Source organism: Dromaius novaehollandiae, chromosome 2 (genome assembly GCF_036370855.1).
Source record: "Dromaius novaehollandiae isolate bDroNov1 chromosome 2, bDroNov1.hap1, whole genome shotgun sequence".
In the NCBI taxonomy this organism is placed as follows: domain Eukaryota; kingdom Metazoa; phylum Chordata; class Aves; order Casuariiformes; family Dromaiidae; genus Dromaius; species Dromaius novaehollandiae.
In genome coordinates, this window is record NC_088099.1 from 158735488 (window position 1) to 158761175 (window position 25688).

Sequence of the window (25688 nt, forward strand, 5' to 3'; positions counted from 1 at the left end):
ATAGAGTATGCCCAAAGGGGTTCTTAGCAAGATGAAACTGAATATTAGAAATAACAAAAAAAATTAAAGCAAGATGGCTTAGGTAAACCATGAAATCAGGACAAAACCCACAAAAACTCCAACATCCTTCCTCCTGCAGTGTACCCTGCAATAAGCAAAATGCGAAGACATAGGAAGTAAATGTCCAAGGGGGCTGAAACTGGACTGAAAGCTCATACTGACAGAGACAGAGCAGGCCAGATCCAGCTCATCTTCCAGGCTGTGTAAAGAGGAGTTATATCCTGGAAAATCAGCTGGAAATTCCTATAGAATTCTATAATTCCAATATATCTGTATCTATCATGGTTCTTTCAATAGAATTATGATCTCATTGAAGTATGAAATACTAAAATTAAATGTTCTGGCACACTTTACTGAGTAACAGGAACTGATTATTATCTGCATTTTATCTGCCCACCCACCCACAGTAAGTGATCTTTTTAAAAGAACACATAGAATTTCATTAGGAATTTTTAACTTTTTTCTTAATGGTGGACTGATTATGATGGTGGGCAGATGAGTAGGCATTGCTCATGAAAAAATTTAATGCCTGCTATTTCAGGCATTTGGAGACATTAAATAAATAGGTCCTATCATGTACAGAAAAGTTCTCTACTGCACTTGCAAAGAGCAGTGACATGGTGCCAGATGTGAGCTGTGTGAAGCCTGAGCAGTTAAGTTACTCTGCCATGGCAGTCATGTTGCAATGGTTGTTTGGATGTCTGGATGCAGGATATTGCTGGGACAGCTTAGGTGGATATACGTTACATAGAGACAGTTATACATGTAGTTGATACTAATGGGATTCAACAACAAATTCTTTCTTGTCTGAAAATTGGCTCACTATCAGCAGTCCCTGCAGCCAGATTTCCACTAGAAAGTATTAGGATCTTTATTCTGCTGATAATAAATAGGCAGCTTATTCTTAGATAGTATGTACTAGTTTGTCACCAGCATCTTTCTAGAAGGAAACTTCATTAGTAGAACAGATACAATGCTGCCCAAGGAAGGTGTCAGAACTAGAAAGAAAACTAGAAAACAGTTTGTCTATGCAAATGTGTGTACTTTCTTAAAGTTTTCTGCTCTGCATGGAGACATAGAAAGAGACTCTAAAAATCTTTCATGTACAGGTTAAAAAAAAAAAAAAAACACCCGACAGCAGTTCAGTGGCGAAAACATCTGTCTGTGATGTGGAAAATCCAGGTTCAAGACCTTACTCTGCCTAATTCAGAGCAGGAACTTACACTCTCATCCATTGCAGGTGAATGCTATAACCACTGAATAATTTCTGTAGTTCAACAAATGTTTATTTAAATAAAGTAGGAAAAGTCCCCAAAATACACCTCAGAAAGAACTATCTCAGAAAAGCCTTATGGCTTGAGCATGCCTGTAGGGCAGAAAAAAAACAAATTTTGCATTCTGGCTGGAAGCACGCAGAACAGGCAGTTGAACTGGACTGAAGGTTTAGGGGGGTACATGCTGTTTCCTGGTATAAGTCATAGGAAAGCTTCAGCCACAATGAATCACCATGTTCTACAGGGGGAAAAAAACAAAACAAAACAAAAAAACAAAAAATAAACCAAACACTTTCCTGGAAAGTTTCCAGTCAATTCTAATATGTCTCATGCATGCAGTCAGTTGAACATTGTGGGCATATTTCCATAGGCCTCAAAAAGTTTTTGGTCAGGCTCCAGTTAATCAAGTGTGAGTACTGCAAGAGTGTTAGACAGAAGAAGAGAAGTAGAGAGAGGGAGGAAAAAAAATAAAAGTGATTCTTAAAATCTGGGGGAACAAGAAATGTGGTCAGTCACTTATGCCACACTTGAGTCAGGATATGTGGAGCGGATGTGGAGAAAAGAGGGATCATTGAACTGAGTACACTGCTCTAAAATTTCCGAAGACGCAGGAGGTAGCATTCTGAACATGGTTTAACTTTGAGTCATCCATGTTCCAGTGAAAGGGTGAAGAGCAGGTGATGAGGAGTAAAAGGAATGGTCTCTTTGCCTCAAGTCTATCCCGTCCTCTCACAGTGAAGGCATGCATGACTAACAATATAAAAGAGAGGAGTGTTTAATATGTAACAAGAAAGAGAGCAGGAGCATTTAAAAATGTAACCTTTCACATAGATTGGGCATGATACTGTGTAGAAAACTCAATGCACGTCATTCATCAAAGTTGATAGCAAGATAAATACTCAGGTTTGACTCTTCCAACGAAAGTATTTCCTTTATACTCACAGTAGTGAAGTGTGTTACACCTGCAGAGGAATCTCTCCAGCCTTGTTCTTCACATTTGTGGTCAGAGCAGCTTTTGCCATCTGTCTCAGTGGATGGAGGATGAGGTCTATTGAGTCACCCTTATGACTGCTGAGTCCATGGGAGTGCAGAAAGCCTAATCACTGGGCTGCTCCAGTCAGGTTGTAAAAGCTGGTTTAATAATGGAGCAAAACCAGACAAAGTCAGGTATGAATGATAGATAAACTATGAAAGGTCTGGGACACTGTTCCTAAGGAAAGCCTGGAAATGGGGACATATATGGAAGACTTGGGAACACTTTGAAGTAACACTGCAAGACTCAGGCTTGCTGTTGCCGAAAGCATTGTTTTGTTGCAGCTAAAATGTTTTGAGAAAGCATTTCCAGAAGAATTTAGATTGTTTTCTTATCAGTTCATGTCACTTTTGTGCCAGTTCTCAGGCTTTGAGGTTTCCATCTTTGCAAAGCAGGGGATCGCTATGATTCATTTATCATCAAGTACTGTTGCCACCCAGAGGAGGGGCTGGAAGGCTCAAAGAAAAACTTTTCCTAAAGAAAAAAAACTTCTTTATCCCAGACAACTAAGGAGAGAGTGAAATTTTCCAAAGTACTCACAAGTCAGGTACTCACAAGTACTTCAAAAGTGAAGACAAAGCAGAGACAATAAAAAATGTACTGGGCACAGCCAGCTGAAGAACTGTGCAAATTATTGAAATTCTTGCATGATAAAAAGAAACTCCTTTGTCTTCAGCTGCGTTTAGGCCACAAGCACTGATCGTCAAAAGTGAAAAATGCAATTTTATTTAATAACAAAGAGAAAGCCTTAAAGAAAAGTCCATCAAGGATTCTAATTTCTACTTCAACATGCTACGACTGCCCCAACTGTCTAAAGACCACAACATCAAAGAAGCTCATAAGAGACCCACTGGGAAAGAAACACTAGAAAGAAACCCCGTGTTACTGATATAGAGAAATAGAAGCAGCAGAGTGTAAGGGACCAGCATGAGATCACACCAGGAGCTTGTGACAGAATAGAAAACTGAACCCATTTCCTGAGTCATATACTCGTGCCTCACCCACAAGACCAACATTCTTCCCTATAGATACTTTCCTCTTATCTCCTAGGGCTTGGGTATATTTAAGTGGATAGCATTATAGTTTTACTGTTCTGCTTTTTCAGATGCTCTCTATGAAGCAAGATGAACACGTGTTAGAGGCAGGGTCATATTGGCTGCTGAAGTTAATAGCAGAACTTCAGTGATTTTGGTGATGCTTTGTCACATACTTAATATTGCCAGCCAAGTCTTTTTTACACAATGTGTGGAGAAATCGTTTCTGCTGTTCACCTCAACTTCCCACTCTATACACTGAGAGAAAGTATTGTTTCCTTATAGAGCATATTCAGATTCTAGGATGAAAATATTAGAAATGGATTATGCATTTTTATTTGGGAATTATTCCTGTGGGTTTGTTACCATTAGAACTGGTGATGGAAAACTTTGAACGGAATTTTTGGTATTAAATTGAAATACATGGGTTGGAGGAGGTTTCTACAGAAAAGGGCAGAAATCAACTGTAACCCAGTGGGGTACAATATTCTGCTGAGGGAAAGCCATATTTTTGCTCCTGGTCTCAACAACTGTCAGTGTGTGTGTGTATGTGTGTTGGGAGGAGGATCCAGTGGTCTATTAGAGGACTGGATTCTCCCTAGGCTTTCTCTAGCCAGCAGAACAAGCGAGCTTCCTCCATACACAGGGACAGAGCTGGAGGGTGCCCCAAATTCCCCCAAAGGGCTGCCTGCCTCCCTCCACTGCTGATACACAGTGCCAAGGTTGACTTGTAAAAGGAAGTGTCCCCATTACCTAAAGTTCAGTTTTATGAACAACCCCCTCATAGTGTAAAAATGGTTCGCAAAAGGGAGAGGTAATTCAGAAAGCAAGATTTCCTGGTGGAGTAACAGCCACAACATGACAGCCTATATGAGTAAAGCCTGAATATCTTCTATCTTCAGGCAAGTGGAAAGTGATTTTGAACACTGAGAACCACCTGAATATGAAATCCCATTGTATAGAGATACAAGTAGGGGGGCTTGCATATAAACAGGGCCAGTTCCCTTCACGTAAATCCTGGAAAACCAGGCTAACTTAGCCTGAATTTCCCACTTCATAAGCGGCTAGCATAAGGAATGAAAAGCAGGCTGAAAAAACTGAGCTTGCCCAAATGTGAGCTGTCGAACTGCCCCTAACAGTGGACCAGCAGCATCAATAACTCAGTGTGTGTGCAAAGAAATTACTCCATGAAATCCTCCATGTTCGGGATTTTTTCGTGAAATAGGAGTCGTCTTCTGTTGCCACCCCTACTTAGAGTGCTATTTCCCTCTGCTCCACACACACCTGTAAGCTAGTCACTGAATGCCAAGAACTCCTTTACTGGACATGTTCCAGCCAATGAATTAAAAACCCTAAAAAAAAAAAAAAAAGGTTTAGTTCTTTCCCACACACCACTCCTGATTTCTGAAGAAAGCAGGCAATAGATAACTTTGACCTGTGCTTGTGTTGCTGCCAGTTTCTTCAACACATTAATCTGTGTTTGCTCTATCTTTGTTTTGGTGATGTGTTGTGTAACATGCGAACAAGCAGAGAGCCAACTATGCACCAGCAGGAAGGCTTTGAGCACTCTGATTTTTGGCACAATGTGAAGCATTGTGAGCTGCATTTTAAGTATCTGGCAGTTTGTCTGGAATAGACAGTCATATGCTAGAAACCATTACCCTGAATAACCAAATACACTGAGTATAGCTGGGACCAAGCCATGACTCCATTCATCCCCTGTGCACATGTGCTCAGTGCAGTGGCTCAGGGCCTCTGCACTCTGCCAATGACATGTGCTGCAGAGCTGAGATGGGTAACTCTGCACAGAAAGACATTGTGCCACATGACCAGCAGGAATGATTGATGGAAGACAAGAACTTAATTGCACCTTCACCCTGCTCCACAAATTCACACACACACCCATCTGTAACCTGGGTGTTGAAAGATACACACACCAATGCTGGAAATATTCAAGGTGAAAAAAATCAAAAGAACAACATGAAGGGAGAGAAAAAAACCCTACTAACTCTTGAATCTACTGGCCAACTACATGTATCAGTGATAGTAGCCCCATAGTTGTTTTTTTCCAGCCACTGAAGAGCTGAACTGTGTTCATACAACTGCAACCCCACTGCATCACAAGAATTAGCCCGGCATTGACAACTGCAAAATTTAGTGTTTTAGGTCCAGCTCATCTTTCCAAATACATGTTCCATCACAGTCATGACTACTAAAGCCTTAGTCATCAGATCGTAACTGAGACCAGAGCTGAATTACAGTCAGGGGCTCCCAACTTAGCATTTTAAATGCTTCTCACACAGTATCTTGTCTGCTGTCCTCAGTGCAGCCTCTGGGTTTTTTTGGAAAGTTTTGCAACCATATTTAACATGGAGCAGCACTATTAGTTTCTGCAGAGACTCCTGACAATCTCTGCTTGTCACTGGCAGAACCAGCTGTAACTGCATTAGTTTTGTTTGCTTTTCAGTTAGCTGTCAGTCTGCTACCAGCAGAATCCTTGGAAGAACTGATTGAAAGTCTCACAGTCAAATCGTAGCAGTCTGGAACTTTCATTCAAAACCAAAAGAAATAGAGATCAGAGTGGAGGAAAAAAAATACAACAGCAAAACTTAAAGGTAATTGAAAATGGTGTTAAACTTTCGAAGATGGATGCCAGCAACAAGATCTGTGGTCACAATTTTTTAAAGGTTTCTTTCCTGCATCAAGGCAGAAGGCTGAACTCATCTAAAAGGAATACTGAACTCATCTAAAAGGAATACATATGGAATGGTGCACATAATAACTCATTTTGCTTTTCTTAAAAAACAAGCAACCTCCCCCCAAAGTTATTGAAAAATAGTAAAGCCTTTAATAAAGTGTTTATTAATAGTTAGCAAGGGTCAGACTAAAGGCAAAAACTTGCATCCATTTCCCCCTCAGTGCTATGGTCTGGCAGTCTTTAATGTTGTTACACAACAACCCTATGAGGAAGAACAGGAAGACTATTCTTCATTTCATTCATGCACAGGAAAAGTGACTTCCTTTCAGATTGGGAGGGTGAAGCTGCATGTTATAGATCTTGTTCCTCCCTCTCCCAGTTCCCTGTCTTTCTTTTGCTAGATCTGATGCTTACTAGACCCTTTCCTGAACCAGTTCAGCTCATGAAAACAGCAGAGAACTAACCCGGAAAAAATAAAAGTGAATACTGTTCTGTTGATTTCATGAGCTGAAGCAACTCAGCCAAGGGTTGACTGAGCATCAAAGCATATATAAAAAAATAGGGAGACAGCACCATGTTCAGGAAGTGGAGTTAGGAAGAGGGGGAACATCAGCATTATTTGGCAAAAGTGATCTGTTAGATAGTTCAACTGCAAAAAGTCCGTAACATCACCCAGAGACGATAACAGATAAGGGTCCTGAATCTGGTCAGTGCCTTCAAAGTACAGCTCATATAGTCTACATCTCACAAAGTTATAACCAGGGTTTAACTCCTGATGGTCTGAGAAAATGCTTTACCTCTGAGCTATCTGGCTTTGACTGGTAGATGTGAGATTCATATGTGCTGTTTTTTCATAAGTGCTATTTCTTCATATGCAGAGGAAGATATGTGCATAAGACAAGATCTGAAGCAGTCCTGAGCAAAAGGGCCATTCCTGACAGGAATGTGGAAATTTAGTCAACCATTGCACGTTACTTAGCAGCTACTTAATTTCAGTGGCTATTTTACACTCTAGAGAAAGAAGATCTTTTTTAAAAGCTCATCTTCATTAAGGCATTAGAGTCACATTCTGAGGGTGTGATTGTCTGAAACATGGGAGATAAGGTTTACTTTTTTTTTTATTTGGAGCATGATTTCAGTGAAGCAGACTACTGTGTCACCCCCAAACCGTCAGTATTGTCACAGCTAGCATCTTAAGCTGTCTTTTCCACTGCAGCCAACATGCCATGTAGTGACACCCTAAGAAAATCACAAGCAAAACCAAATAAATCCCAACAAAACCAAGCAAAGCTAAGAGGAAAGTGAGCTTTGCAGTCCTGCTGTTAAACATTAAAAAATAAAAACTAAAATTAAAAAAAGGAGAAGGGAAGTTTTCAAACCTTGAAAGTCTTCTTGAAATGTTACAAAGCAGAAAAAAAGACATAATCCAATACTCACCATTCCAAACCACCTGTAAAAAAACCCCAACCAATGGAATGCAACTTTCTGGCCCAAAACTGGACAGTAAAGGGGGTGTTTTGTTTTTCCTTGCTTTTTCAATCTTATGTTTCAGAGCCTGGGTTTCTAGCCCTTTGTAGCATGTCTGTAGTAAAAATGCGCTTGGTAACAATATCACATGCTCTAAGTTATTACAATCACTTTAGCCCGTTCAGTAAAGCCACAGTGGCTTTAAAACAGAAGCTGCTTGCTTTCTTCAGAGCTTTCTATTCTGTTTCCTCCTAGTTTCTGCAGCAAAATAGCTGGACTTTGCAGCTTCAGAACTGCTGGTCTTCCCTTTCGGACTTCCCTTTCCTGTTCTGCAAGTGCTACACACAGTTCCCCCAAAGCGCCTGCCTTGCTGTGAGATTTCAATGCATGGTCTTTCGCTGTGGTTTAGCCACACTCAGAGAAGCTGGGAGGGAAGAAGGAGTAATGGGAGGATACATGGCTCAAAATCATCCTTCTGCATTTCTGGGGTCGTCCACCCAGTGCAAAGCCCTCACAACTGCTGGAGAGGTTCTCTGCCAAATGAGGCATTGCTAGAATGTACACCCCAATGCCCCCCATAGTGCTATGGGTGAGTATTTGCCAGTTCTATGCAGACTAGGATATCTCACACCCTTTCAAGGGCTCATCCAATTGTTGAAATAAAACTTCACCTCCTTGATGTGTGCAAACAAGCTCCAAGATGGTGCGCCTGATGTGTGGCTCTGAATCTTTTGGGATTCGGTCCTACATCCTGAGTCGTTTTACTCCTGTGTAATAGCTACTTGCTTGAATGAGGGAAAGAAGCTGCATTTTCTGCCTTGCCCACTGGGAGAAGCCTAAGCAATACATTCCACTAAGATCTACTCACTTTTGTCTTGACCAGAATCACACGGATTGATTCTCCTTTCACATGAAGTACTATAAACCAGGAGCAACTTCAGTAAGGCCAGAGGGGAATCATTACATGGCCAAATACTTTTTCTTCTAACACAGTAGGGTGATAAAAGTCTTTTAAGCTAACAGGGGAACATCTCAGAAAGAGATAATACTCAGTCATATTAAAATGTATTTTTATGTCTCCTTTGCACAAGTCTTGCAAAGCAGCCATGATAAGGCCATAGCATTGCTTGTATTTTTCTGGCTATTTATTTGTTAAAAAAAAGATGACCAGGCAGTATTCTGTCATTGTGTGTCCAAGCAGTGCAGACTGCTCACATCTACACTACGTAGCATTTCACCCTTTGTGGCCCTAACATGTAAATATTATTTTTATAGGATTTTTTTTTTTCAACTCACGGTGCATGAAACTCTTTCACAACATGAAACTAAGAACATATGTTACCTTCCTGTTACTGTGACATGAGAGACTGAGGGTGCAAAGTCAACAGTGATGATCTTGAAGGGTATAAGGGGGGGCCAAACCCCTGACACTCTTGTCTGTGTTGCTTATTGGAAAAGTCAGAACATGCATCCCCTGGGCATTGCCTGGGCTAGTGCTATCTGGCACAGTTCCAAATCATGCTAGGGCACATGCTAGCAATTAAATAGTACTGATCGACTGTGCCATGCCAGGATCCCTTCTCTAACCCTATTTTATTCAGTAATAGTCCAGATCCAATTGATTTTGCAGAGCATCGAAACTAGTTACAGAGCATAACTTGACCATCTGTACATTACTTGCCGACTAAGGGCTGACTGATGAAGAGCTTTGAGGGTCGTAGAGGAAAGATGCTCTGTATAGGAAAAATGACATGAGTGTGTCTTGTTCGTCAGTCTTTGAGAAGCTGTGACTCAAATACACATGTCAAACAGTAAACTGAGTGAAAAGATGCTTTTTATTTTTCAGGATTTCTATTTCCTTCTGGTGAATGATACCTACACTTTAGCATCTAAAGTGCTTATAGGACTGTTCAAGATTAAAACCACAGTAGCAGCTGAAAGACTTCATGTGCTAATATAAATGTCCCCACTTTGCAGTCTATGCCCACCTCCAGTACAGAATAAAACACAGAATAGTATGAGCATTTTAGGCCTCATTATGATAATAGACAGGTGCAGCATCACAGTGTCTTGTTCACAAGTGACAGCAATCAAATAGGGAAGAGAAACAGAGCAAAGGGTAAAATTAGATCATAAATGTAACCTAAAACATTCTAAGACAGGAAATCAAAAAACATATTGAGGTGTTTGATTTACTTGACCAATGTTGACAAGTTCCACACCATCTATTAAAATATGCCTCCTTCCTCTCCTTTCTCCCCCATGTTGTACTGAACCTACTGCAGCCATAACTGCTATTTAGACCCTTATTTTTACGAGGTACCCTTACAAGCCCAACAGCTGCAACTTCCCAACACATGCACTTCACGAACGCTGAATGAATCACCACCCACAGACAAGAGGCACGTCGCCGTAGGTGGACGGACTGAGCAGGACCACAGTGGTATCAGCCTGACAGGCAATAGCAGCAGAATATCAGATACTTAATTGCTTTTGAAAGTTTTGTAGGTGTTAGAGCAAAGGGGAGATTTTATGTGGCTGCTGTGTGACATTTTAAAGACTCAAACCTTTAATCTCTTCCTCAGAACAGCAGTATGTGCTTTGGCAGAAAGAGCTGTCTGGTACCTGCCAGCTCCATCACTGCCACCAGTCTCTTTGGCCAGCTTCAGCCTTCAGTTCACTTAAAGGTCTTATCCCTGTTTCCCACATGGTGTCTTTGATAAGTGATTCTATTCCTACTAACCTTTTCCTCATCCCCAGGACTCAGATCACTACAGAGCTTTATCAGCCTTGCAGGACAGCAGTGAGGAAGGCTACCAGCTTTCTGAGTGTTATCTTTCCAGGGTTTAGAGAGGGAGCACTGATCCCATCCCCTGATTTGGGAAGCGAGTATCCCCCTAACCTTTCTGTCACATATTGATTCATCCTTCTTTTTATCAGCAAACCTCATGCAAAATGATTGTCTGGAGTGCCGTCCAGACAGTCCAGAGAGCTTGCTAGGTTGTAGTGTCTCCTGGGAGAGTTTCAGGAAGGTGCCGTCTCTTCTGGCATTGCTCCGAACTCCTAGCACTGTCCCTCATCACAGTTGCATTATAAATACCACTGCATCCTTTTTATACCCCTTTGGACATGGGTGTGAGGGAAGCAAAAAGCCAGCCCTCTTCACAAACTGTGACTTTTATTCTGATTGCAAAAGTCAGGTCTCAAAGGCCTTTCACAACCCAGTGTAGACTCTTGCCAAGACACTGTGGCCTTGATTCTTTACTTTCCAGTTTAATTTCAGATTACTCAGTAGCGAACCCAAGACAGACTCCAACTTTGAACATCCTCTTTCCTTCCTCACTTAGCTCTTTTTATGCTGCATTTATTTCACAAAACCCTCTGTCTGCTATTCCCCATCAAAAAAGGCAATCGTCTCATATGTTACATTTGTTTTTATGCCACCAGTGAACTTAGTCCAGTATGTTTAACTAGTGTATTAACTACCTGGTCATCTTTCCCACCTTCACACAAATTCATTCCACTAATTGTGAAAGGGTCATTTCCCTAAATATGCTATGCTACACTTCTTGCCCACACCACACCTCCAGAGTTCAGCAATTACTACGAACCAGAGAGTATAGATGAATCACCAACAGATTCAATAGCGGTCTGACTTTCTTAATTTGACTTGCAAGAAAGTCTAGAGGGGTTTTTTTGCTCATACCAGACCATCAGACCTGCAAGCTTCTCTTCAGCACAAACACTGCTCCACACACTGCTCAGTTTCTCCATTGCACTGTTGGTGGCTCAGCTTCATTTAGGCTGCCCCTGTTTTCACCTTGGGTTACACGCTGCATTAGAATAGAAAACATGTGAGTCAGAAAGGTTAAGGGTTAAACTGCTAAAAACAAAAGAGGAGAAAATTCATTCAGAAGACTGTGGTTTGTAATGGGTGAGAGGAAGTACTGTACAATTTCTTGTAAAGCCACAATGGCCAGCTCATCAGAGGAAACCCCTCCTATCAGAGCATTGCACAATGCCTCCTCAGGTCTGAATGGCTGCCAAGCCATGACCATGCACTTAAGGGAGTCTAACAGAGAACATCCAATCAAGAGCATATTTCCATCTTCCTGTCAAAATTATTCCCCATCTTCTTTTTTTTTTCTTCTTCTTCTTCTTGCATTAATTGTCATATAATAACACTGCCTTCTTAATGATTTTCCTCTTCTTTTGCATCATTCCTCTGGCTTTCTGACAGGCTGGAATGAGAGCTTCTCTGCATGGAAGCAAAGTTGCTCAGGATGGGGTTTTCACAAAAAAAAAATGAGTCAACCAAGTCACTCACCAATGTGAAAAGGGGAGTCCTGCAGCAGCTGCCCCATTCCCACAGCCTGGCTGCATGCTCTCACTGCTTACCTTGAAGCTAGCACTCAGCAGACCCTGCATGAGCCTGCATTAGTCTGACCAAAAAAATAACCCAGCGTAAAACACGTCAGGTTTCTGCTGAGCATCAAAGCCAACCTAGTGATGGAGTGGGACCCTGCAGCTGGAAGCCAGAGATAGAGGGCCACAAGGTCTCCCCCTTTTGGCTGTGACAAACCAGTACTTCGGCTAAGCTCTTTAGGAAACTGCAGCTTCAGCATGTCTATGATAAAGGCTTGTCCTAGATTACAGCTTAAGGTCAGCACCCTGTTTATGTACATGTATTTAGAGAATGGCTGATTTTGTAGGCTCTGACAGGGGGGCTTTCCTGTTTTTTCTGTTTTGGTAGAATCTGTGGAATAACCATTATGAATTGGTTCTCCAGACCTCTCCTTTCTTCCCTTTCAGCTTCCCCTTATAATCTTTTCCAACCACAGCTCTCCCCAAAATAAGTCAGTGCTGATCTCTCTCCTGGCTATAATTTTCCCTATATGAACAAAGAGTTGCACAGCCTTGCCCAATTAAACCACTCTTGGCTCCTCAGAGTCTTTTTTTTACTGTTTGCTTTTCAGAGCAAGGATGGTCTATTCCAACTAGTATGTTTGGCATCCCATGACTTACCACTCTAATATGAAAAATCATGTCCCAAGAAGGAAGTTACATGGCAAAATCAAGCATCCAAAAGTAAAAAGTGCCACAGTACATTCCCTTCATCTCCCTGGGGCATACCAGATTTGGGTGCATATTCACAGAAAAAGAAATACTGACGCATTTCTGAATGAACAAATTTCAGGCCTTCTTCTCCAAAGTACATAAATCCCAGGCTCCCTAAACAGCTTTAGCAAATTCTTCTAAGAATAGAGGCTCTGTTTAGCCAGAATGCTTCCACCTCCCTTTTCTCCCCCTAATACTCAAGGAAAGAAAAAAAAAAAGAAAGAAAAACACTTACAGCAGACACAAAGCAATATCATCCGAAAAATCTCTAATGCTGAGATTTTATGCAAACTAATTAGGAACTGAAAGTTTAATGTTATAGCACAAAGAACTGGGAAATGTTAGCTGCTTGCATCACTTACAACAAAATAACATATCTTTCTGTGCCTTTAGTCCATTTAACTGCCGAAGGATAGGATTATCATTTGTGTATGTTCTGTGTCTAGATCTATGTGTCCCTATTCTTGGCTTGAGCTTCTAGTCTCTTCTATTAAAGAAATACAAATAAAAATGAAAATGTGGACTATCTGGTTGTTCCTCTAGAGGATTTTATTTTGGGTTGTAACCTTTGCTGCCCTGGTATGGGGAATGGTTGGAATATTAATCGCTTCTCATACATATGAAGCTTCAAAGTTCATTTCACGGCAGTAGGACAGTTTGTGGTGTTTGCAAGTTGAGGACAATACTTCTCTTGTACTAAGGCTATGAGGGCTGCTAAGGGTTATAGAATAATGGTTTAATGACAGGGATGGGGTTCTAGACCAAATGTGTTTAAATTTTAGCATACTTTCCCTTGAAACCTGGGCAGGATTCATACTCTGTTCAGCTTTCATTGAGGTCAGTATCAAATTTTAAGCAAAGAGTGACACAAAATAGGATTAGAAGGAGTATCAGGACTTTTTTTTTCCCTTACCTAGTTGCTTAAATTTGTTCAGAAATTAAATCTCTACAGCTTCTCCAAACCATCCATTCCCAGCCTTCACTATTCTGATCATCAGATTGTTCCAACATCCAGTATGCCTAATGTTCACCTTAAGTTTTTCTTGATAAATTTATGCTCATCACTGCTTGTCCTATCTTTCACAGACGTGGAAAATATTATTACCTTCCTCCTTGTAGCAGTGTTTACATAACTGAAGACTGTTATGTCTCACCTCAGCTTTCCTTTCTTTAGGGCTAAGGGCCCAATTTCTTTCAATCTTTTTTTGCAAGTCATGTTTTCTAGACCTTCAACTGAGAACAATCAGTTTTTCTCACAGTTTTTCTCTGGAGGCTTGTTGGTTGGTCTACTATTTTCTTAGAGCTTGCTGCCAAGATGGACAGAGCACTTCAGCAGATGTCTGAATGTTGACTACATGGAATAGTTATCATACAGCCCAATCAAAAATACCAAGTTTATTTATTTTTTTTCTGGGGCGGGGGGCTGCCACAGCAGAAGATTGTCATCTCATGTGCAGTTGATGATGCAGTCTAGCTCCAAAATATTTTTTCTGCAGAATTGCCCCCTGGCTAGTTATTACCCCTCGTGTGTGCATGCAACAGGTCCTCCAGCACATCTGTGGCCTCTTCAAGCTACTGTGATTCAAGATTTAATAAGTATATTTTACTGTATAAAATAAATGACAACAATGACACATGACAACAATACAAGATTGAGAATAGCCCTTTGTAGAAATATATTCAATACAACCTTCCATTTACAAACAAATCACAAATAATTGCTTTCTGAACACATTTTTCCAGTTTTGCTTTCACCTTATCATAGTTCCATCTCAACTTGTTTTCCTCTCTCACTCATAGGAAAGCCATATGAGTCACAATAAAAAGCCTTACTAGAAAATTGCAATATTTACTGCTTCTCCCTAATTCCCAAGATGCCTTATTCTGAAAGACAAGAAATTCAATAAGATTTGATAAGTTTTGTCCAGTTTTATTTCTCTTTCTGTTTCTGCAGAATATGGTACACTTAATTCACAAAAGGAAGTATCAGCATCCCCAAACTGCTTGAAAGATGTACAGCAATAGCAATACACTTGGCTGTTTTTCATGAGACTGAGAGACTGTTTCACACACTTCACAAACATACCCCAATGAAGTAGAAAGCCATATAACTTGTATGCCGACAATACTCTTGGGCTTTTCCATGACTCATCCTAAAGCTAACTCTTTGGACAGCCTTCTGCTGAGTTATTTTTAACTTTTATCAACTCATGCAATTTCTTGTTGCAAGCTGAGCAAATTTCCACAAAGTCTCCTCAGAACAGGGGCTGCAAATTTAAAACAAAGCAAATATTTGCTTAGCAAACGCTCTTTAGCAACAGAGAATGGTGTGGGTGTGTCAAGGTATCATGTGTTTTATGTTACCTCTAATAGTTTTGAGAGGATAGAGAATGTGTTTGCCCAGTGAAAATCAGTGGGAATAGTTCAATGACAGGAAACAATCCAAATGAATGCCTTAGAGTCTGGTCTTCATTAAAAAAATAAGACACTCATTTAGAGATATACAAGTCAAACTTTTGCACTCATGCGTGTGCTTGTGTGCATACACATGAATCAGATTTGCATGCAGCAGAAATGCCCAGGACTGTGTCCACATTGCAAAATTTGGGCCTCACATAGATCTAGGTGAATAGGATTTTTACAAACACAGAGTGTAGCAGATCTATGCTACTGTAGCCATACATCTTTGATTTGACTGAAAATTCTCTTTTGCCGCCAGTCCTTTCTATTTATTTTGGCTCAGATGGGAAGCTGGTTATTAATGCAGTCCTGATAGAACTTTTAGTATATTTTGCAATAAAATTATCTTAATTTCAATGTTTTTTATCAAATGTTTTGAGCTACAATGATGAACATGGAATTATTCTTGCATGCTATCAAGGACTGCTTGCCTAGGAAGTGGCTTAGAGCAAAGGCTGAAATAGTGTAGGTTCTTTCTTTGACTTAGATTCACTTCAAGGCACAAGTATCTTTGCCTCTTAAGTTTCCTGGTTATGATGCAGATACTCCTTTTTTCCATTTTTAGGATAGTCACATCTAATTTTTTTTTTTTTTTTTTAGTTAGGATTACATGTCTTTGTACAAATGCCTACCGCAGAAGGATCATACTGTTTGGTGTTTCTACAGTATAAGTAAATAATAACTATTCAGCATAGGTCTAGGTACACATCAGATTTGGGAGGCCAAGGACTGAAACAAAAAGAGTTCTGCAGCTGCACCGAGTGCTGCTGGTGGTTCTGGGGAGCAGGATACACCAACAGGATGTTGAAAGAGGAAGGGCATCTGCCTCAGTTATTGCTTACAGTGGTTGCAGGCTACGCTGCATGGTCAGCTCTAAGTGTCTCACGTGAAACAAACCCATTCTGCTTAAGCTGTACATTTATGGAGGTGTGCGCTAACGTGGGATCTCTGCAGTGCACCTATGAGTGATGTGGAGAGTAAATACAAGCCAGAGCCAAAAGCACGCTACACTAAAAACTGCTAATCTTCTCAGAGTTTAGCTGTGACAGTGAAGGAGGAAGTGGTGGTGTTGTTATTGATGCAAAGATGTAAGCCAGTACTTGCTCACTTGCCAGAGCTCCTCACTGGAAAGTTTCTCAGAAGTACCATTTCAGCCTTTTAGCTTCAGGACTCATCTGTATTACTCCCAAACCCAAACTTCAGTGAGTAAGTATAATCCAGGATCTTCATCAACAAACTCCTTCTCTATACATCTACTTTTTCAAGATGGATCATTCCTAGTTTCACCCCAAGAGTACCTCCTCCGCTATTGCCCACAGTTCCTATGACAAATCGCTCCCAGGTGAGATAACCATGGGGATTTAACGTATCACATCACTAGGAAACCCCAGGACCTAAGGAGAGCTGAGGTGATCTCTTTCCAGGGTTACTCCCTACAGGTAGAATAGACACAAGCCAGCTCACATTAAACCGCCCTGGGAACTAGGCTCACTTCCTGCAGCACATAAAGACAACTTGGAGGTGTCTTCTCTGTTTGCTTCTGGTTCTCCCACCTGCAGGCTTTCCTTACAGCCCCAGCAGCCAGCATCTGGGGAAGAAGACCGAGCTGAGCATAGGTTGCATGCAAGTCCCATTCCTCTCAAGAAGCCAAATCTCTGAGCATGAAGGGGTTAGTACCCAACACTAGTACTAAACAATATTTGGAATCATGATAATTTTGTAAGTGGCAGCTGAGCACTGAAAAATCAGCCTCCTTACCCTGATTATACAGGCTTTTGAAAAATGCATTTCATTAATTTAGTTCTACCAAACTTGGTCCAGCTTAGGGACACAGGGACTGAGAGAAAGATAATCATATGGATCATTATTTGCTTGTACAGTCCAACCAACTGTGTACTTCAGAGGTTCATTTTTCTGTCTTAGAAGCTAATTGAACATGCAGACAGAAAATGTCAGCTAAGTTGACTGCACCAATCCTGCTCCTGCTGACAGTAATACATGTTTAATATTGGAGAGGAACAGTATTTGGGCCTAAAAACTTTCCCTACAAAGTCAGGAACTTTCTTTTACCTGTAATTCAGTGTGCCTTGTGTCTTAATTTACATTCAAGAAAGTCATAAAGAACACCATGCAAACCTCTCTCTGTCTTTACTGATGTGCATTTTAGGCTTAATATTGAAAAGTGCTGGACATTGGCTTGTTTTCATTACCAGAAACTAATGAGGCTTCTCCTGGGTAATGTAGATTATATATATATATATGTATATTACTGTATTAATGTAGATACTGTATTAATGTACATATATAATGTATATATGATGTATAATATAATTTGTATATATATGATGTATATTATTGTTTAACACAATACTTACCAGTGCTTCTGTCGTTAACAACTGACCTATAAGCCCAAGCTCCACAGTTGCATGGTTATGGAACAGATGAAGGTGATCTTATTCAGATAAGTAGTTACACATGTGAAATCAACAGAATTACTTGTGTGCTTAATGCTTTGCATTTGCTTAGGTGAAACAAGTACCAAAGCATCTCTCTGACTTTAGTTTATGGATTGTCCTACTTACTGAGTCACTAGTATTTAATACATTGAAAAAAGGTGTTCTGGAAACTCTTCCTTTGCGTTCATCTGATTCTTCACTGCCTTGATGGTAATGTGCCTATACAAAACAATATGAAGTTGTGTATTACCTACTGATTACATTTTTTCTGGATTTTATGAGACAGTCATAGCTAGGCTAAGTTGACTGTTTTGGGTGTTCTGAGAGTCCCTAGCATTCCAGTCTGTGGATGGGGCTTATGGTGGGTTGCAGTATGTGCCTAACCACATTTGGAGTTCAGATTTCCCCCCCGGCACCGTCAGGGTGTGCCCACAGCAGGTTAACCCTGGCTGATGTGGAAATGATCCAGGAGGGGCTATTAGAAATGTGATAAATCCAAGCCTGACTGCTGAACAGTAGGATTTCCAACAGTAATGGGGTTGGTCAGGATGCATGAAGCCTGTTCTTGGTGTCACTAAGATGTCACAGGTAGCAACTGAAATGCTGGTATCTGAGGAGAAAGGATTGAAAGAAACTCAAGGGCAAGTGGAGGTCAAGGAAATGTTTCTCTGAGAAATAGAGAATGAACTCCTTTATTTAGTCTGTTACTTTAATGCATATGGCTAAAACACCTCAGTAATATTAAAAATGGGGCTTAGCATGATGTATAGCTGCATAGTATCTTTAATCAGTAGAAGCTAACCTAAATAAATTTCAGTTCATGGATTATTGCTGGACGATGTAAGGTGAAAAGGGAGTTTTTTTGCTGCCAAAATTTATGACTTATCCAAAGCCACCAAAATACATAAATATATGCCTTACTACAACAAAGAAAGGGATTGCGATGAAGTGCCAAACAGCTGGATATGTAGAAGATGCAAAAGCCAACATGTGTATACATGCTGAAGGAAGAGCAGATGGTTTTTGGCCTAAACACAAAGAAGAACCTTCTTTCTTCTCCCACAGGTATGAAGGAGTTACTATGGCACAGATGCAGTAACAAGAAAATAGAGTAACTACCTGGAATTAGTTTCTATATGTTCTGATATTCTGCAAGTACCAGGAACGTAATGGAAGTGACACGCATGTGATAACACTTTATCTTAGCCTCAGTCAGCTGGGGCCCATGCACACAAATAAGGAGCGGAAAAGATTGAAGCATGAACATTTTTCTTCTTTTTTTTTTAGATCAACCACAGAACTCTGTAGGTGTCAAACCTCATGGTTTTTCAAACAAACTGATTTTCTCATTAATTCTTTTCTTTTTTCCATTTGAAAATAGAAGCACTGTGTCAGTTTCAAAAGGCAAAGGTACTCATTTGCATTGTTTAAGTGGTGTGTACTACTATTTTCAGTACTTTTTCATAGAAAACAGAAACTTACAATGAAGAGAAAAAGAATCCTTTCCCATCATAGGCTAATTTACTAATACTTCACTTAAATTCTATCAAAACAAGAGAATCAGTTATGGCCAGATGCTGAAATGGCATAAATCATGTTCAGTTTAAGCAATTTATATTATAGGTTTTTTGCATATAATTAAAAAGTAGATGTTACTTAACTTCAGTGCTGATACAATAGCAGGGGGAGGTGGCAAACCCTACCATTTCCCACAACCAGGGAGAAATCATCAACTGTGTTTGTAAAAATAACTGGACAACCACTGCACTGAATAGCAAAGTCACTCCTACAAGGAGCTGAGCATCATCGGACCAGTGGGAACTAATGGAGAATGCATCAAAAGGAAGGGCCCTGAACAGTGTCACTTCTTGTAATTGCCAACCGTTATTAAAGGAGTTACTTGCTTAGTTATGTCACAGTGACATTATACCGCACGACCTAAGTTTTCACGGGACGCCGAAGAGCAGAACAGACTTTCCCTCAGACTCTGGCAGTCCTTCAGAGTTGCCATGCTGAAGTGTACTTTGCCTCCTCAAATTAAAGTTTGCTGATAAAAACTCACTGTTCCTCAAGGAGACATTACCATATTAGTCCCTTTGACGTGACACGTTGGCTCTACGTGAAGGAGCAAGCTGGGTGCAGGGCTACATGGCAAGCAGGAGCTGAAAGCTGCTGCCCCTTTCAAGATGTCCCAGCTGCAAATTCCTAGCCCACCATGTAAAAGCTTCATGCCCTCCTCTGTAGGCATCTGGCCCTGCTTCCAACTTTTTAGAGGAGCACAGCCCTGAACCATGCTCCTGGTGGGTCACAAAGTGCACAAGGGGATACACAGCCATGATCTGGAAAATCAGTGTAATTCAGGCCTTCTTATGGCTTCCCCAGGGAAGGCAGTGTATTCCTACATCAGCATTTGCTGTATTCATGTCATGAATCTACATGTGACCCTTCCACACTCCTAAGGGGAAGGTTTCTACAGCTCTTATCACAACACATCTTTCTGGAGTAATTCTTAGTCTTCCACTGCAGCTACACTGCTGAGGCACAGTTAATCCAGGAAATGCATCCTGAAATACCTGCTGCCAAGGTGACTGCAATTTGAAGTCTCTTGTTGGCCCTTGAATGCAATATCTTATTTGTAATTCACCTTGATGGAGAAGCCCGCCTATTAAATTAACAGCTGTGACTGGCACAGCAAAGCTAGGACAAGGAAAGGCAGCACTGCTGCTATATTTAAATGCAAATTATTATAATTTAAATGCATTTTCTTTGCAAGACATTGTATTATTTCTCACTTTGTTTTATGAACAACAGTTTAAGATAAAACTGAAAGCCAAGATTCTAGCAATGGTAGAAGAAATGCATATGGGGAAGCTGTTCCTATCCTGCTGGTTTAGCTTTGTACCTGAATAGTGCAAAGGAACTTGATCTTCAATAACTCATTAACACCAGGGTCGTACTGTTTATTTTTTATTGCAGTTGTGATTTTTAGGATTAGGCCTATCAATATTCATTCACGTTTAACAGAATGCAAACATCTGGTCAGTCCTGGAAAATACTATCCATCGGACTGCAATTTCATTATGCTTTAGTCACAGAACAAACAAAGGTTCGGTTTATAATACAAAGGTAAAAGTACAGCAGAGGGAAAGGCAGTAACAAGAGTGGCTATAGCTGTAATAACTAATTTATTGCAAAAGACATGAAATTCTTAGTGATCCCAGTTACCTCCTGTCAATGTCAGGGGCAAAATTCCTCTCTCTTGCAAGGAGTAAAACTGAGCTTTTACTAGAAATGAGGACTGGGTGTGTGACTGTTCTTTCAGAGTTCAGGCAAAAACATCTATAGAAACTGACGCAGATCATTCTGCAAAATGCAATTCCTAGGTGAGGTTTCTCTTTTAGACAACTGGTTTTGGTGCTGCTTGGTGGAGTTGAAGGGGTGAGAAGTAATTTATTTTTTTCAGTTGCTTTTCTCTGGACTTCTGTGCAGGAGACACTCCAAAGGTCTTTCCCAGGACACTTGGGCATTTCTGTCCTTGTACTTATCTCTCTAGGGTCAAATATCCAGTGCTAGGTGACTCTGACCTAGTTGAAAGCTCTAATGATGTTTGACTATTTAAAAATAACAACATGAAACAACATGCCTACCAGGCAAACCAAGAATGAACCTATCTGAACATGAGATTGATTTAGATGCCAGAGCAGCTTTACTCAAGGAAGATCTGAGGGGTTCTTTATGGACATCTCTCTCTCTCTCTTACATGTCTTTTTAGTATTTGAGAGATTGTCAGTGAATTTATCCTCATAGCATCCCAGGAGGTGGCAAATGCTAGCAGCCTCCATGAGCACTGGGGAGATGGAGGAGGTTAAACAAGCTGTCCAAAGGACGACAGAATTGCGCCGCTCAGCAACAAACACAGTTGAGGCCTTTCTATGTTTCTGATAGCCCTTTTGCCACCCTACCACCCTGACTCTCAGTCCTTTTGTATCTTGCCTCCATCACAGATTGAGAAACATATCATTCCTCCTTGTCCCCAATATCTAAGGATAGATGATTCCATGTAAATGATGGCAAAGAGAATAAGGGAATTTCTAGGAAACCTTTTCCTGCCAGGAGACGTAAATGTACCTTGGAGTGAGGCTAGTCTGACTTCAGGGGTTTAGAAAGGCTTAATGTGGCAGTACTTCATAAACAGAAATATGTAAAATACAAACCATTAATAAAAGAATATCATGAATTCATTCTGGGAATTTTCCAGTAGAGTTTCTCTGTTGTAGATAGACTGTATGCTCCTCAGGGCAGACACTGCTAGGAGTCTCTGGCATGGATTGCACTGAGTAGATAAAATAATGAAAAAGAAAATCCCTTCCTTCAGTGATTGCTCTGATTATCATAAATGCCCAGGGAAGACACAATAATGTGAGAACTGATATTAGAATGAGGTTAAAAAAAAAAAAAAAAAAAAAAAAAAAAAAAGAGCATATTTTATACATTTATTTTCATCTCTGGGTGACTTGGACCACAGGAAGGTATTTGCCCATGATGGATGAACTTCATTGCCACTCATGTTAAAGTACTACCGTTTAATGATTTTTTTTTTCAGTATTCATTTTTAATACAGTTAATGTTTATTTAGCAGAACATTAATAACACCAGGATATTTATCATACAGGAAATGGCTAATGAAATCTACTTCATCTGTCAGTGGATGTTTATGTTTCAAAGCCTCACTGGATTATTTATGCAAGATTTAGGGGAGAATGTTAGTATTTTGTTAGTGACTAATAATGAGAGGAAATTTAAATGGCAATTAGTATGGATTTTTATTATTATTATTATTTACATTACATCAGGACTCCCTTGGGCTTCAGATCAATGCTTGAATCAGCTCAACTATTGTTGCAATTAAGCATGAGACAATGTATTTGATAGATGGGATACAGGACTGGGAGCCAGTGTTGTCCACTGCGAATGAGGTAACTTACAGCCCACTGCTCCTGCTGTGAAGCCTTCTGCAGGTAGCCCTGGTGGCTCTAAAACATCTGTTTTAAATGAATGGCATTGACAACATTTCTGTACATGACATGCTTATACCCAACAAGCAGTGGGTAGTGATCAGTGTCCAGTGACTTTTTTTTATGGTAGAAAATTGTGCAACTTGAAACCACCACAAAATTGAGTCACCATCTGTCTATGTCGATTTCATGGAAAGGAAGGCATATTACCGCAGCAAAATACTTCCCTTCATTAGTTACTGCTAAAGAATGAACTGCAAATTCCAAAGGCAGCTCCCGTCCTCCTTTTTCCCTTTTCCAGAAATCCCTCAGAGAACACATCATTCAGGAACGCCAAATCCAACTTTCCTTGCACCCCAGCAGCTATCTCTAAGGTCAGTAGGAGTCATGAGTACACAAAGAACTGACTGCCACATCAAGATACTGTAATTTTTAACCATTCTTAAATGTAAATCTCTAGCATCAATATTTATTTTCCTGCTAAATATTAAGAATGTTTAGGCTTATGAGTCACCAATGCTTTCCAGTTAGCGCTTGCTCTACCACTTCCACCCTGGAATGGAACTAGAGATTTATATATGATAGCAGCACATAAAGTCAACTGTTAGGAAGAGGCAACCACAAAAAAAAACAGCTGGGGAGATAACAATATATGCCTGTCAGAGCCAGCACACTCCACTGTTGTCATTTCTTTGCTGTTGGTTTTGCACCAGGCTTGAGTGGTAAATCACAATGAGCATGAATAAGTACAACAGGATTTGCTCACAGTTTGTTCTATGAAGCTAGATGTTGCCATGGGAGACAGGAAGCATTTTTCAGGCACTCCCACAGCAATAAACTGTGGCCACTTTTAGTTAGCAGCACGCTGTGTTTTGTTCAACAGCAGGCTTATGAGCTGACCAGCAAAAATTCTGGGGGAGAATAGAAAGTCTTTTTTCACCACTTTCAGTTTTTTGGATACAACTCAGGGTCCTACCATGGAGGAAAATTTAGTGTTTGCTGTAAGGCAGTAGGTTTAGCCTAGTTTCTGGTGGGTCTGAAGTCTGCATTCTAAAAACCCACATTGTGATATACCATACCAGTAGTCCTAGAGTGGTAAAGGTATCATGGAGACAGCTGAGAGGAAGTAGAAATCCAAAAGCCTATTCAAGGTCTTCACATATGTTTTTTAGTGAGAGACTGCATAGAAAAAAGAACACTTTCAGTCCGATAGTAACACAGATCAGTGGCTGCCAGCCTGAAAAGAAAGTCTGCTATGATAAAAAGGCTTCTTCAGTTAAGGTGGTGAGAATGGGTGACCCCTGGAGATGATCTGATGTTTATGCAGGTGAATAGTCCATCACATTGATTCTGTAATTCTGGGTGGTGACTGCTCTGGCAGGTGCAAGGGTGTTGAGAGCCTCTCCTTGGTTAATGGACACACTTCATTTCAGAAGGCAGCACTGTAACTCTGTTCTTCTGGGACAACAGAATGAGAAGTGGCTAATTGCTAGCTGAAAGGGCAACAGATAAAACAGAAAGTTGTTGACTGTCTCTAATTACTGAGAGACTGAGAAAGGAAGTTGAAGAAGTGCACAGAGGAGCCAAGAGTCACACATTCAAAAAGCTTTAGAAAATTAACTTCTTGTCTCAAAGACCAGGACTTGTAAGGGCTGTGAATCACTGTAAAATCCCAGTAGAAAGGTACAGTTTTCCAAGTCAGAAGGACTGAAAATGAAGTCCTACAGCTACCATGAATCTCTTACTTCCTAAAGTGAACCCTGAAGGTAAAAACAGATGCTCACAAGCAGGAAATATCATATTGCTATTATCTTTATCTAGGCAAAGACATCGCTTTCCAAGGTCAAGACAGTATCCCTTGAACATTTAAAGTATCTTTCCTTGTATTATCTTTTTATAGTTCTCTTCCTTTTCTATACGCCTCCCTGACTTGCCAGACATTCCTCTTGCCTATTCATTGGGGTTGAGGGACAGTGCTCTTTCAGAAGTCCTCTTCTGATAAAGCAGAACATACCTGCCCCCAAAGAATGGTCTTACCTGAGCATATCCATACATGGGAAATGTTACTGCAGGCAACTGATTAATGTCATTTATCGCTCTGTCCTGATTATGTTGTTCTATGATGGGTAAATGCAGAATCCCACTGTTAAGAATATGTCTGTTTCGAGTTCTTATGAATTTGCAACTTTCCACAAAACCGTGAGATCATATGCTAGCCATATCCTCCACCTGCAGAGCAGAATCAGAAAATGGATTAGGAAAGGAGAGAAATACCAGGTATTTATTTTTCAGGATCTACTGATCCTGTAAATGAAGTAAAATTGACTTTGATTTTCACATGGATACTTTAAATTAGTTAATTAAATTAATTAACCATTTCTTGGTGAAAAGATTGAATGAATAAAAGCATACTTAGAGGTCATTAACATGCCAAAGACAACATCAAAACAACAGCAGAAGAGTCCCCTGGAGATAACACATTGACATAGAACACAAGAATACTAAATTAGATGAGAAATCTTGTCTTTTGCATCCTGTTCCTTATTCACACCTAGCCCTACATGCCCATAGGCACTTCATTGCCTTCTACCAGCTGATGTTTTCCCAGAGGGTAACAGCACCAGGTTCCCAAATCGAGCTTCTTCCTTTTAATAGCAGTCACAGCAACTCTGTATTTCAGAGAGATCCCTGCTGGTTCACCACAGTGGGGCACAGCACAGTACTTTCTAGCAAACTCTTCAACCAAGCTTTCAGGAAAGAAATCTCAATGAGGAAAACAAAGTTTCACAACAGTCATTTAGTAGCATCCAATCCGTTTGTTTTAGAAACCTCTTGAACCTTTCTGCAAGGAGACACTGGCTTCTGGATGAGCAATTCAAGCTCTCTGAGAAGAAACTTGTTTTTCAGAACTACCCTTGATTTGGCCAACAGACACAACCAGAAAGCCACTGTCCTGCTGTGAAGACAGAGGAATCACTCTGAAGTTGCCCAACAGTGTCACAGAGATAGGACAAAACCTGATGCTGAGTCCCCTGCTTGAAACATCCCATTGGATTCAGCAGCCCATGCAGTC